This window comes from Nicotiana attenuata, chromosome 10 (genome assembly GCF_001879085.1).
Source record: "Nicotiana attenuata strain UT chromosome 10, NIATTr2, whole genome shotgun sequence".
Lineage (NCBI taxonomy): Eukaryota > Viridiplantae > Streptophyta > Magnoliopsida > Solanales > Solanaceae > Nicotiana > Nicotiana attenuata.
In genome coordinates this window covers 30,760,896-30,775,965 of record NC_031998.1, presented here as the reverse complement: position 1 = coordinate 30,775,965, position 15,070 = coordinate 30,760,896, and positions in this window count along the sequence as shown.

Below are 15,070 nucleotides of genomic sequence, written 5' to 3'. Positions count from 1 at the left end.
GGGATTGTGTTGTAAACGGAAAGTTAATTAGAATTTGGCTTGCCTAGCTTCTACGAGTAGGCGCCATCACGACTCCGAGGGTGAAAATCCGGGTCGTGCTATATTCGATATAATATTACCTAATACACTTATACTTAGTGCATAGTATAGCGTAAGTATATATTATATATTATATATATATATATATATATATATATATATATATATATATATATATATTATGCTATATTCTATATGATATTACCTAATACACTTATACTTAGTGCATAGTATAGACGTAAGTATATATATATAGACACACACGCTACGCTTCGTAAGTACTATTCATCCATTTGTATTACAAAGTATTAACGTCTTACATTTATATTATTTAGATTAGAAATACAAATATAAAGTGATTTTTAATTTTGACCATTGCTTGACGCTGAATAGAGACCAACTTTGGTCGCAAATTATACATTGAATTTAATTTAGCGACCAAAGTTGGTCGCTAAATTTAAATCAGATTTATTTGTATTTTATATAATATAAATAATTATTAAAATTTTGTAACTGAGTCCGACTTTAGCGACCAAAGTTGGTCGCTATCTGCCTACCCTTTAATTAGCGACCAACATTGGTCGCAAATTTTAAATTATATATATTTAATTTTATAATTTTTTAATATTAATAATATAATTATTAAAATTTTGTAGGTGGGTCCCTTTTTAAGAACCACATTGGTCGCAATCTCAGTAAACTTATTACCAAGCAAGTTCTGACCAGTCCAGGCAACATTTTGACTAATTTAGCCGACCAAGTAGCGACCAACCTTTGTTCGCTTTAATGTATTTAAAAAAAATCCCCATTTATTTTTATGTATTTCACCAGTTTAGCGACCAACTTTGGTGCTTTTCTGACAGCAACTTTGTCGCAAAAGTTTGGTCGCTTTTTACTGGAATTCTAGTAGTGCTCGAATATATGGCCTTTTCTCCCAACTTAATTAGTTGGCATCGGTACTCAATGACTCGATATTTGAATTGATCGTCTGCTAATCGGGTGCGAGTACTAACTTGTATGGCTTCGTATACAAAAGAAATACTTTGAGATAGATGAGTCCAAAACGTAATTAATAATTTTTTGAACATAAAATACATTTTTGATGTTAGAAAAAAAAATACAATAATGGTATTCGCAGTTTTATACTGCGAATTGGCTTAACGGATTTTTTTGCGCGTTAAGGCATTTCGCAGTATAAAACTGCGAATATTAAAAAAATAATTTTTTTTATGACCATTTCGTAGTACAGTACTGCGAAATAGGCTAATTTTAGCCCCACCAATAATTAACTGACGATAACAATAATTCAAATACATAAAACGCAGTATAATACTGCGACTATTACTTTGAAAAAATTGTACAACCCAAGGTCGGACTTGCCTTATTTATAGGCGCTTCAATTTTATAAAAAATTCATTCAACACTTAAACTTCAAACATACGTTTATTCTCTCTCTCCTCATCAATCAATTTTTTACCAATGTCTGAAAGTGCCAAAAATAAGGGTTTCACTGTATTGGGGGGGGGGTGAGATTGTGGTGGGAGAATAAATCTCTGTAAGGTATAGCTCACCTCCACAATGGTCATCTTAAATTGCCGCTTAATATTGGAAGTACGAATACATTGGTATCGTTGTTACGTAAAAAAATGAGGAGCGAGGCGTTCGGTAGCCTTAAAGTAACCGGATAGATTTCCTTATTCAGTGACTCCGCAGGGTTTGCTTATTATTCTGAGTTTAACATCGAGGATGATGAAACTCTTAGAGATTTTTTGCGGATTTTGGATGAATATAGGGAATTTGTTGTAATAAAAATTTATTGGAAATGTACGTCAAGGTGGAAGACTTTCCTAGTAATTGAGGGCGTGCATAGCAGCGGATAACCCCCAGTCATCGGGTGGTTATTCTGGAGCAGCGTTTTGCCGGACACATTGGAGATGAAAGAGCTTGCCTTGATTTAACTTGTCACCACAGGCGAATGAGCAGCCAGAAAATAATGTTTCCATTTTATATAATCAACAAGACGACTGCGTAAACTTCAATTTTACTACTTTTTAGCGATTTTTTTCATGTTTTAATTGGATTTGTATTAACACTCATATTTTTTATAGGGGGTACCGTCCGGATTTGAATTTTACTAGTTATGACCTCGCCCCTAGTTGGATATTGCGTAGGTCTGGAGTATTGGACCACGGTGTCCATCTGGGATTATCACAACCTGAAAATATCCATCATGAAACGTCCAGACAATACGATTTGTAAGTAAAGTGATATTAGCGATATCTAAAGTATTTTTCCTGAGTGTTGGGTAACTTAGGTTTTTGTCGTTTTTTGCAGTGAAAACGAGCTTCTTGAAGCTCCTGGCCTCACACAGTTGCCCATAGACGACGTTTTTACTCGTGATTTGGCAGATGCACAGAGTCAGGAGGATGATAGTGATATGACAACAATGCGGATGAGTCTGGGGATGAGACACCCTTCCATGATGAGGGTGATGATGAGGAGGAGAAGTGAATGGTTGAACCTGAGCTGACTAGGGAGCATGTTCCTCTCACCTCCCGCTATACAAGAGTGTATGAGTCCCACGTGCCATTTCATGAGCGAAATATTCCCTACCTGATAATTTGCCAAGTATGCCTAACGTTGATGCCCTAACAAGGGATGATGATGAATTACGGTCAGTGATGTGGGATGAATCTAGGACCAGCTGTTCTTACAAAGGGCATGTATTTCCCCGATAAAGCTCGCCTAGTTAGGGCTGTTAAAAACTACAGTATAAGGGAGTGCGTGTGAGATGACGGTAAGTGAGTCAACTACGGAGAAATACAAGGCTGTATGCCGTAGGTGGTTTATGGTGTCACTTGATTACTGCGTGCCACAAAGGAAGAAATCAGGTTTGTGGAAAGCGGGTAAATTATTAGCGAGCACAGATGTGAAATGGACACATTCAATTGAGAGATCACTTCAACTTGAATGTGGAACTTGATTTCCTTGTCTTGATTCCATTTTTGGAAGTGTCCATTAGGTTCAAGATTAAAGAGTGTATTACAGCTCTGTCACCAGGAAGTATGGTTGTACTATAACCAAAAGAAAGCATATCTCGGTCGCAAACGTGCCTTTGAACTTATTTTATGGCGACTGGGATAAGTCTTTTTCAAACAGCTGCGATCATCAATCGGCTATGGGCGGCGGTACCCAACCCATTTTACAGCTGAATAGAGGCCTCCTGGAAAACTGTAAGGTGGTAGCGGATGCGCTCAGCTCGGTCCTCCCAATAAGCTATCTGCTGCTGTAGCCACCCAACATGACTGGTCGGTCCATGTTCGACGGTCATCCCCTGATATGAGTAGGCTTCCCATCCAGGCTCCCTCGGTATAGCCTGAGGACGGCCAAATGTCGAAGCACCACGCTCCGTGCATGATACTCAACAAAAATTCCAGAAGATCAAACGGGACGGAGGTGCTCCAAATCAACCGGTCGACTGAGCAAACAAGCGGGTAGGTGACCAAGCAACTCGATGCTTTATGGCGTCCAGATGAACTACCAATAGTAACATAAAAATGAGTACGCAAAACACAACTCAATTTCAAACAACCAAGTACAGGTACATATTTACCTGTCCGTCCACCAACATATCTAAACACATCCCTAAGAAGGGGGAGATCTATGGGAGCATTTCCATCCTCGGTAGTTCCTACGCCGGAGAATCCACCCTGATAGCTAGAGGGAGAAACGGATAATCCTGACCGGGCGGATGTACTGGTAAGAGGTGGCTGCAACCGGCATGATCCGCTGCCAGGCCCAAACCTTAAGATAAAAAATGTTGATGAATTTATGAGTCATTTCACGATATAGAATTTGGGGTAACAACAATGTATTCGGAAATTTTTTGCACCTGAAGGAGGGGCAGAAAACCACATATATCAACCGCTGGACCTACGCTCGCGCGGCACATGCTCCTATAGAGATACGCCAGAAACAGTAGCACCCCAGCTGTACTGGGTAGCTCATCCAGCTGCTCAAGACAATGAAGAAAGCGCATACTCACTTTGTTCCCCGAGGTGTCCGGAAACAAGACACACCCGAAAAGTAGGAGCAATGCCAACCGAGTGTACCGCTGAATCCAAAGATGCTCTGTCTCGCGGATAATATCTGGGTGCAATACCGCCATCTGATCTCTAATGAATGATAAAGCCACGCGACTGCCACCCCGGTCACCCTGCGGTCTCGAACCAGTCAACTACCCATCATGTCCGCCAACTGTGCACGTTGTCATCCCTTTCCAGTGGTGGGCAGTGCGAAGGCGCGCCCTCTACGCGCAATCCATATAAAACCTGGACATCCTGCAGCGTGATAGTAGCCTCTCCAGTGGACAAGTGAAATGTATGCGTCTCCGGTCGCCACCGCTCTACCAAGGACGTGATGAGAGACCAATCAAGCTGCATCCGTCCAAGCTGAAAAATGGATTATAATCCCAAAGTCTGAGGATCTCTACTATCGCGGATGGAAAGGATGCTCCGCAATAAACTCCACAAAATCATCAGGTCTCCTGGGGCGGAGAGGCTGCATCGCTAGCTGTCCCTCCCAAACATAGGATGACCTATGGTGCCCCTGCCAGATCTAGTAGCTGATCCTCGGCAGGTCCAGGATGCGCAGGCGGAGGAAACGCCATGTCGTCTACTATAATTTAAACAAATTAATTGTTTGTGTTTGTTAATAATTTAAATAAGTATGATTTTTGAAATTGGAGATAATAGTTATGTATGGGCCAGGCTTGATTTTTGACGCCCGGTGCACCGAATAATTCTTAATTATTATAAGTCTCAATTTCAACATTTTTAGATTTTTATTAACTTAATAAATTAAATTAAGTATGATTTTGAAATTGGAGATAATAGTTTATGTATGGGTTCCAGGCTTGATTTTTGACGCCCGGTGCCACCGAATAATTCTTAATTATTATAAAGTCTCAATTTCAACATTTTTAGATTTTTATTAAGTTAATAAATTAAATTAAGTATGATTTTTGAAATTGGAGATAATAGTTATGTATGGGTTCCAGGCTTGATTTTTGACGCCCGGTGCCACCGAATAATTCTTAATATTTAAAGTCTCAATTTTCAACATTTTTAGATTTTTTATTAACTTAATAAATTAAAGTAAGTATGATTTTAAAATTGGAGATAATAGTTATGTATGGGTTCAGGCTTGATTTTTGACGCCCGGTGCCACCGAATAATTCTTAATTATTATAAGTCTCAATTTCAACATTTGTAGATTTTTATTAACTTAATAAATTAAATTAAGTATGATTTTTGAAATTGGAGATAATAGTTATGTATGGGTTCCAGGCTTGATTTTTGACGCCCGGTGCCACCGAATAATTCTTAATTATTATAAGTCTCAATTTCTACGCTAAAAGGCTCTACATTTTACTACGCTAAAAGGCTCTACATTTTACTTCGCTAAAAGGCTCTATATTTTACTTCGCTAAAAGACGCTATATTTTACTACGCTATAAGGCTATACAATATGAACATAACATCAACAATACAAATAAACAAAATAAATAATATTATTTAACACAAACAATGAAGTAGCATTTTTGGTCACAAACATAACATAAATTCGGATATCAAATAAATCAAACCGGGTATATAAAAGAAACAAAATTAAACACTAACATAACAAAAATTCACATGGAAACATACTAAACAATACTAATGCATGACTATATGAGTTTCGGCATAAACTAAATTGAAATACCTTGATGTAAATATTATTGAAATCGAATTTTTGCACCCGAAACACGCAATCCAAAACTTCTTTTGTGTGTGGGACCTACACTTCTTTCTCTCTATGGGACGGATGGGGCCGAAATTTTTTTTTTTTTAAATTGTAGGCGGGGTGGGGGACCAGAAAACTTTGAGTTTGATTTTTTAATGGAGATCGTTTTCTGTGGGAAGAAGACGACCCGTTTTTTATTAGGGCAATTCGTAGTTCAGTACAACGAATTGTAATTCGCAGTACTGTACTACGAAATGTCATAAAATTTTTTTTTTTTTTAAAACTGCGAAATGCCTTAACGGCAAAAAATCCGTTAAGCCAATTCGCAGTATAAAATACCCATTATTGTATCTTTTTTTTTAACATCAAAAATGTATTTTATGTTCAAAAAATTATTAATTAAGTTTTGAACTCGTAAGTTGGACGCTAAAACTTTATTTATGGCTGTTTAGTATATTTATTTGGCACTAACGAAATAAGAGAACATTTTTGGCATGTGAACAGATCTCTTATGTAAAGTTACGAGAGGACTATACTATGATAAGGGAATAATATATTTAACATGTATACAACAATAACAGACTCAGTGTAAGATTTAGGGAGGATAGTATGTATGCAGACCTTATTATTTATCTAAACAATGAGTAACAATTAAATATACGCGATTTAAAGGATACCTGGTTTAATTCAATACGAATAATTAAGAACAACAGGTAAATGAGTTAAAGACAAGATAAATGATCAAACCAATCGCAATCTAGTGACCGAGCCTGATTTTAGATTGAATAGTGAAATTCGTGCTCGATTGGACCCTCGGTACAAGCTCGGTCGTGAGTGAAGAAAAGAGCAAATGATTAATGCTTTTAACAATAGCTAGAAGACAAAAGTAAACTTTTATTGCTTTGACTTGCATGTCACAATGTGTTAAAATAAAGAAAACCTCCTCCTTTATATAGTAGGGGAATCTCAGTCCTAGTAAAGTCTAAAAAAGGTAAAAATCTTTTTTTTTTTCCGGTAAATGTTGATCTAGAGTTGATACTGAATGGGATTCACATCGTAATATCTAGTTGAGCGAATATTACGGCCCCCTACTCGTCATGCGTAACTGTTCATCGCGTCCCCCGGGGTCTAGAAGCTATACTTGGCCCGGGCCTGTCATTTCACCATGTCCGATCTCAGATACATCATTCATTCCTCCTAGATTTCGATACGAAGGGCTCCTGGACCTCGATTATAATCATTTCGAGCCACGCTTCCCCTTTGTTCCTTCATCGGGGAATCGGGAAAAACGTTGCACCGAATTCCACCCGTACACAGATAGTCCCCTCATATCCCAGAGAGTAGATTCATCGAAGCGATGGAAAACGATAAATTAACCCCGATTCCTTCTTCCATACGCTACAACCGAGTTGACGGGTCAGCGAAATATCCCATCAGTCATGTCGTTCTGACTTCGTACATGTGTCAGTCGTCGGTTGACCGTCCTCGACTGCGAAACATCACGCATTGATTTCCCTTTCTCTATAAAAGCTTCGACCCCTTTTTTACTTTTTTTTACATTCCCATTCTAGAGCTCCCTGACTTACCCTCGAATTCTTCACTTATTTCTAACCCTTTCAAACATTCATCCATTGTTTTCTAGATATTCATATTTTTATCTTCAAAAGTTCATACACCTTCTTCAAATCTTCAAGTCGGACCTTCATACCTTTATCCCTATCTTCAAATCTTCATCCTTATTTTCAAACCTTCATCCTTACCTTTAAACCTTCATATTTTCCAGAATCCGATGGCAAAAGCTTCCAAATCCGCGCCTCAACAGATCGTCTCTTCAACTACCAACCTGGCCACGGGTGCCGAGGTGGCCGTTCCTGAGGTGGCCCCGGAGCCTCCTTTGAAGAGTTTCGTCCCGGGGAGCTGTTCCATTGAGAACAACTTTAAAGTCAAGAAGGACTACAGTCAACAGGTCCGAGGCAAGGGAGCATTGAGGTACATATACTCCATTACCGAGGACACCCCCACACAGTTCGGGTGGATGGCAACTGGGAGGGCAAGGAAGTGGTTGTCTCTGGGCCTAACGAAGACAATACCACTTACGTGGAGGGGTATCTAAGTATTTACACTTGCCCTTTCGCGCTTGCCCCGGTGGACCCTATAACTCTCGGCTTCTGCAAACGGTACGAAGTCTTCCTTGGGCAAATTCACCCGTCTTTTTTGAGGATCATAATCCTCTTCCGCCACTTTGTCAACAACACCGAAGCACCTGGATTTACCCTCGACCACCTGCTTCGTCTCTACAGTACCCAAGTCTTCTGATGGTGGTTGATCAAGCTCATTCGTCGAGCAAGCAAATCCCTATTTTCGAGCATTGATGAAGATCGAGATCGAGATTGAGATCGGCAAGGGAGGTTCGTTCGGGTGAAAACCGAAGACCTTATTCCCCCCAATTCTTCACGTTCCTTGAAAAATGGAACTCAATAAGTTTTTTCTTCTTCCTGAGTATTTGGTACTTCCTTTGTTCTTTTTTCTAATTGCATGTGCCCACCGTTGTGCGGTGGTTGCCCAAGTTCCCAATGCAGTCCCCCACTTCAAGGAGTGGATCGAGGAGATCTGCAAACAGATGTCTTATTTTGAGGGAAAAAGGCGCAAGCTTTCAAAGGGCAAGTGGGAGGCCCGTTTCCATGGTGAGTCCTCCTCTCGAACAATTCTATTTTCATACTTAAGTTTTTATTTCTGCTAAGTCTATTTCCCTTTAACACGTTAGCCCAAGACCACTGAGCTTCAGCCAATGGATGAGAACGAGTCCCCATCCTTGCTTGCTGAACCCTTCGCTTCGGGATAGCCCGGAGTTGCTGCGCAGGAGGAGAAGAAGAAGAAAAAGAAAAAGAGGAAATTCTCTGGCTCCCCGGATGGCGAGGTCAAGAAGAAGAGGTTAACCGTCTGGGTCTGGAAAAGGAATAAAAAGAGCGCCAAAGACAGGGTATCAGACAACGATTCCCTCTTTCGGCTTAGGGATTACACTAAGGACGACGATCTGGAATTTATTGCTCATGGGTTGATCATCGACGAAGGAGAACATGCGGATATCGGAGAAGGTGGCCAAGAGGCCGATCCCCATCTAACTCGGGAGCCAGAAGGATAATCAGAGGCCATGGCTTCCCGAGAAGCCGCCCTTAGCCCGAAGGAAGTAGCTGGTGTCTTCAACATTGTGGAGTCATCGTCCTACACAGAGTCCATGTTCGGTGAGGCTCAAGCCATAAAAGAAAAATAAAATGAGATGGCGTGGGGCACAGATGAAGCCTCAAGATGTTTTTCGACGGCATGTACATGGGCGCATTGGAGGATTATTCCGGGCTTGGTCACTTGGAGATCCCAAAATAGGACGTGACGCCGGGATGAACCTGCTGGCTTCGAAAAAGGTGTAACGACCCAACCAGTCATTTTAAGATCTAGCGTGTCGTCTGAAGGTTTGAGGCCATGAGTAGATTAAATTTATTTTTCGTGACTTGTACGGGTGGTCGAAATTAAATTTCGGGAAGATCGGAGTTGATTCGAATGGAAAATTCTCAATTTGGAAGCTTAAAGTTGGAAGAGTTGACTAAGGTTTGACTTTTGAGTAAACGACCTCAGAATCGGGATTTGAAGGTTCCAACAAGTTGGTATGATGATTTCGGACTTCGACATATGTCCGGGTATCGGGTGGTCCGGGATCATTTCGGTGCTTCTTATGAAAAGTTGGCATTTGAAGATTTTTGGATTTCCTAAATTTGGTTTGAAGTGGAATTTGGTGTTATTGATGTTCATTTGGGGTTCCGAGACTTGGAATAGGATCATATCCTGAATTGTGACTTGTACGTAAAGTTTGGCATCATTTCGGAATTGTTTAAGTATAAATCGGACGCGTTCGTCAAAGTTTAAATGTTTGGAAGTTTAAAAAAAGGTTTCGATCATACATTCGTAGTTTTGATGTTGTTTGGTGTGATTTGAGGCCTCGAGTAAGTTTGTATCATGTTTTGGGACTGGTTGATATGATTGGCTGGGGTCCGGGGGGCCTCAGGTGCGAATTGGATTGGAATCGGATCGAGTTTGGACTTAAAGGATTGCTGAAGCTTAAGGCTTCTGGTGTGACACCTGCAAGGTTTTGGCCGCAGGTGTGAGGTTGCAGAAGCGGCCTAGGGTGTCACAGAAGTGGTTGGGATGGAGGCTGGCTGGATTCACAGGTATGAGGAATTTACCACACCTACGAGCTCGCAGATGCGGGCAGTTGAGGGCAGAAGGGGAAAGGGGCCTTGGGATGTAGACGCGTAGAAGCGGAAAAAAATCCGTAGAAGCGGATTCACAGAAGAGGACCCTTGTCCGCAAAAGTGAAGTACTGGGGGTAGATCGAAATCGCAGATGCGATCTTTGGACCGCACCTGCGGGGCCCCAAATGCGGTCAAGTGACCGCAGGTGCGATGATCGTTGAGCAGAAGTGGATTTATAATTCGGAACTTAGCCCATTTCTCTCACATTTTCACTTGATTGGGTGATTTTTGGGGCTCTCAAAAGGGAGATTTTCATCATCTATCATGAGGTACGTGATTCTCACTTGTTATATTTTTAGATTTTGACCACGAAATTGGACACTGAATTAGGAATAAATTATATATTTGAGTTTACGGTATCATGGGTAATGTTCATCATTAAAAATTTTTGGAATCCTGACACGTGGGCCCGAGGTACGCACGAGGTGACGAGAGTCCATACGTAGCTAAAGCATGTTATGTCCAGGTAGACTTAGGACTTTATCGTGTAATATTAGAATTATTTGAACTCATTCTGCAAGCTTAATTAAGTGAATTTATAATTGAAATTGATTTAGGAATATATATTAGGCCGAGCCTTATTGCCTTGTGTTGTTGGTAAAATATTTGATAACCGGTAAAGGGTATACCCACTTTATGCTCATGTACTTGCATTGTAAGCACGAGACTCGTAATTCGATAAGTTCCTTCCTTTCTTGTGGAGCGGGCCGAACGCCTCGGCAGTATATTGAGATGCATCTCTGGTTCGTGCCAGTTGACCCTCGGCTGTGTACACACCACTCTAGATCTGACTGTACGTCCTCGGCATAATCGTGTGTTATATCGCTAGCAGTCCGAATATTCACGAGATTATCCTTCCGCTAATGCTTGGCATTTTATATGGTATTCCTTATCCATTATATTGGCACGTGTTATTTTCCGAGTTGTTGAGATAGGATATGAGATTGAGAAATTTATATCATTAAAAGAAAGTTTGAAAGATTACCTTAATTACAGTTTTACCCCATTATTACTGTTGTGCTTCATATCTATTTATGATTTATCATACTACTTTATTGGACCTCTAGTAAGTGTCGATGTCGACCCCTCGTCACTACTTTTACGGGGTTAGGCTAGATCTGGGTACGCATTAATTTACGTACTCATGCTGCACTTCTACACTAAATGTGTAGGATCTGACATATTCATTTAGGCAGAGCTACTGAGGAGACATTATGGTGAGCTGCATTCCAGGCTACGTGTCGCAGCCTACAGAGTCTCCATCGTACCATTTACTTTATCCTATCTTATTTAAATTTTAGACAGATGTTGTGTTATTATTGTACTCCTTAGTAAATGCTCATGCACTCTTGACACCAGGTTTTGGGATATTCTAGTGGATGCTTACGGATATGCATTTTATTATCACCTTGTATTTTATGCATTACTAATTATGTATGTATCCGTGATTTTAAAGGTGTAAATTTCCTTACTTAATAAAATTTTTGATTTCGAAAGTAATAAAATGAACAATTAACGTGATAGTTCACCGTTGGCTTGCCTAACAACGATGTTGGGTTCCATCACGGCCTATAGGGGGTTTTGCGTCGTGATAGCTTGGTATCAGAGCTCTAGGTTCACTTGGGTCTCACGAGTCATGAGCGAGTTTAGTAAAGTCTTGCGGATCGGCACGGAGACGTCTGTACTTATCTTCGAGAGGCTATAGGGTTGTTAGGAGCACTTTCCTTCTTGATTCCTCGTCGTGTGTTTTGATTCTATTGAAGCTTATGCCTTCATTTCCTTCCTACTCAATCTTATGCGACGCGGAGAGCTTGTTATCAATTGGGCATCGAGGAGTTGTAATGGTATTGCAGATGTGGTGCATGATGTTTCTTCCTGCGTATTTGATTGGGCTATTGTCATCACCTTGTGGAGGGATGTTTTGTCATTTCAGCGCAATGTTAGTTGCCTACGATTTCACGGCTATGCACAGTGTATTATGATGTTCATGAGTGGTTATTGCGCAGTGTTGGTGCAAATTGTAGGGTGCTTATCTATGTGTTGCGGCAATGATTGACTCGAAATGAGGATTACTCGGTTCATGGTTTAGAGGTTCAACATTTAATTCCAGCGGAGGAGAGGCAATTGGACTATGGATGTTCAGGCCTTAGTTGACGGAGTAGCGAGGCTTGATATTTTTTGACATGGTGGCAATTTATCCATTCGGGTGATACAAATATGGATTATGATTTGAGGTAGTATTTTGGCAGCAAGGGAGGAGGAAGGACATGGTGGGAGGTGTTTCGCAGTGATTGAATTGCTAGAGTAGCGTATGGATTCTGTGGCAGGGTAGCCATATGCCTTGAGAAAGTTTAGAGCGATTTGGGAATCACGATGGACAGTGACTAGGTCTACTGATTTTATTTGGGATGGTGGCTACCGTGTTGAGGAAGGTTGAATATGACGAAAGAAGTTTTCTTGGAATGAAGAGGGGTGTAAAAGCTTGATTATTGTTATGGGATGCGACGTGCCTTCGAGTTTGGAATGTATTGTCGAACTTTCAGTTGATGTCAATAGGGAATGAACAGACTTTTACACCTAGTGGAAGAGCATGGGCTTACGAGGGTTTACTAATTTCATGGTAGTTGTACCCAGTGCAGCGTCGTTGGAAGATGTCAGTATGGAATTCCACAGGTGCGCTATCTCCCGTGAGCAGGTTAGCAATTGCGCGATTTCGATGAAGTTTCTACGAAGAGTTCCACTTACTACCCGACAAGAGGTTGAATATACGATTGTGGCTGATAATTTGGAAAAGTTTAACAAGAGATTACGAGAAATTTGGTGGGTTAACGCTGCGAGATAATGGTAATTGAGAAGGAGGAATCTTTGTGGGTTCTAGACTTATGTGTTTGTAGCTTAAAGCTTAGTGGGGGAGCCCACCGTCTACAATTGGATCGCATGGTTGCGTGCTTGTGTGTTTTCTAGTTATCGGTGCCTTGGTGGATTATTTATGACTAAGAAAAGAAAATATCAGGGGTAGTTCGAGCAAAGGACTTGAGGAATGCATGCTACATTTTGCCTTATCGATTCATGTGCAGGTTTTGGGATGACTCATAGTTTATGCTTCTAGTGGATGTGATGTACAAGGAAAAGAATTCATCTGGTTGCTCTTTGAGAGAAGTGTTCATGTGCTAACAGAGTATTCGAGTTTGGTTATATTCGGGACCAGGTCAGAGTGGGTGACTCTCAACCATGGTTCTAGTGGGTTCAAGGATTAAAGTGCATTGTCTAAGGATTTTGGGTCTGTTGTGTGGTTAAAGATCGAGTTTTTGTAGTGGATTATGAAAAGGAGTTGGAGTGTTTCTATGTTAGCACCGGAGGTTTACGGTGCGATGTTAGAAAGATGGAAGTAAACAACTTCAGATTCATAGAGGATCTTTCAGAATGGGTGTACCAGTTGGAGATGTTATTGTGTGCATAAGGAGGGTATGAGATGGTTCATAGATATTGAGACGATGTGGTCTCGTGAATTGGGTCACTCGGGATGAGTGTTGCTGGGTTTCATTATATTTTTAATGGAGCTATTATTATTTCTAAGGCAAATCAAGAGTAAGTTGGAAGGAGTTAGGTAGGTTAGTAATGGTTTGAATCAGCATGATTGTGGCAATGATCAGTTCCTTCGGCGTGTTAAGATATACAGGTGGTTTGTGGTTGTACGTGCGGGCTTGACATCCACCATAATTTGATTGATTTGGGTGTCATTTGATTCTAATGGCCTTGTTATGTGTAAATGGATCCCGGAAGATGTTATGGCGGTTTAGACCATGACTTGAGGTTTGTATTTTCTGCAGTTATGGGAATTCGGCTGCGTGTTGCAATGGTTCTTCTAAAATGAGGTGAAAAGTTTCTAGCCAATGAAGGGTTTATTCTACTAGTAGTTCATGGGTTATGATGAACTCTTGTACTCTCACGTAGCGTCTTGATAGGTGCAGTAAGCGGCATTGAAAGTTGAGGATCAAGGTTGCGCTTCGGTGTTGATAAGACTCACGAGCTCAGATGAGCATGGAGGATTTTAGATGTTCAGAGTATGCCAATGCCATCTTAGTATCGCCTAACAATAATGTTCTGTGGAAGAGGCATTCTATATTGATTTGCGGATTCTTGATTCGCTTTGCAGAATTAGTATGGTTGGTGGTATGGAGGTGCAGACTTTGCTACCTGGTGAGGAAGGTCGCGGAGCGTATCCCACGGGAAAATTGTATAGGTGTGACATGTTAGTCACTTGATTATTAAAGATTGAAACCAAGTATGAAGATTCTGGTACTACCGCTAATATGAGAGTTTATTCCTGAAAGGCGCTCTATTCATTTGGTTGTGGACTGTGGGAGTTTATTCCGGATTGGACGGCTGCTTGTGTGTGTCATGAATATGGCCATTGTGGATCTTTGAAAGGTTGTTGGCCTAGTATGGTATGATCAGAATCGGCTTGAGGTCCGTTGGTGGGTCTAATGTGAATGTGTGCTCTACGTCAGGTCGGATGTGTTCATTCGGCATAGTATTACTTTTGGAGGATTCTTCGGGCATTGGATGTTATTCTTGTCATCAGCTATTCCATGTAATACTCTATTGTACCAGGTGGGTTGTGAGACGACTTTATTATTTGTACATGTGTTGTGATCCCGTATAGCTTGTGGTGTTATATGAGCAAGATGGATCTCGAGATGCAGGTCATTTATTGCACCTTAGTCGTGCTTGGGTTTTTGTAGCGTACGGCGCTATCCGTCTCCCCAGGGTTGTATTATACACATGGCTTGCTTGTGATCGATATTCGGGCATTTTGTAAGTATAAGCATTTCGGCTTGATGGGTGTTTCCTTATTGATTATTATGTGTGGATCGGGTTGCGACACAACAATGTCACGTTTGGATCGGTTGGCACGCCGCAACAGAGTCATATTTGGATCA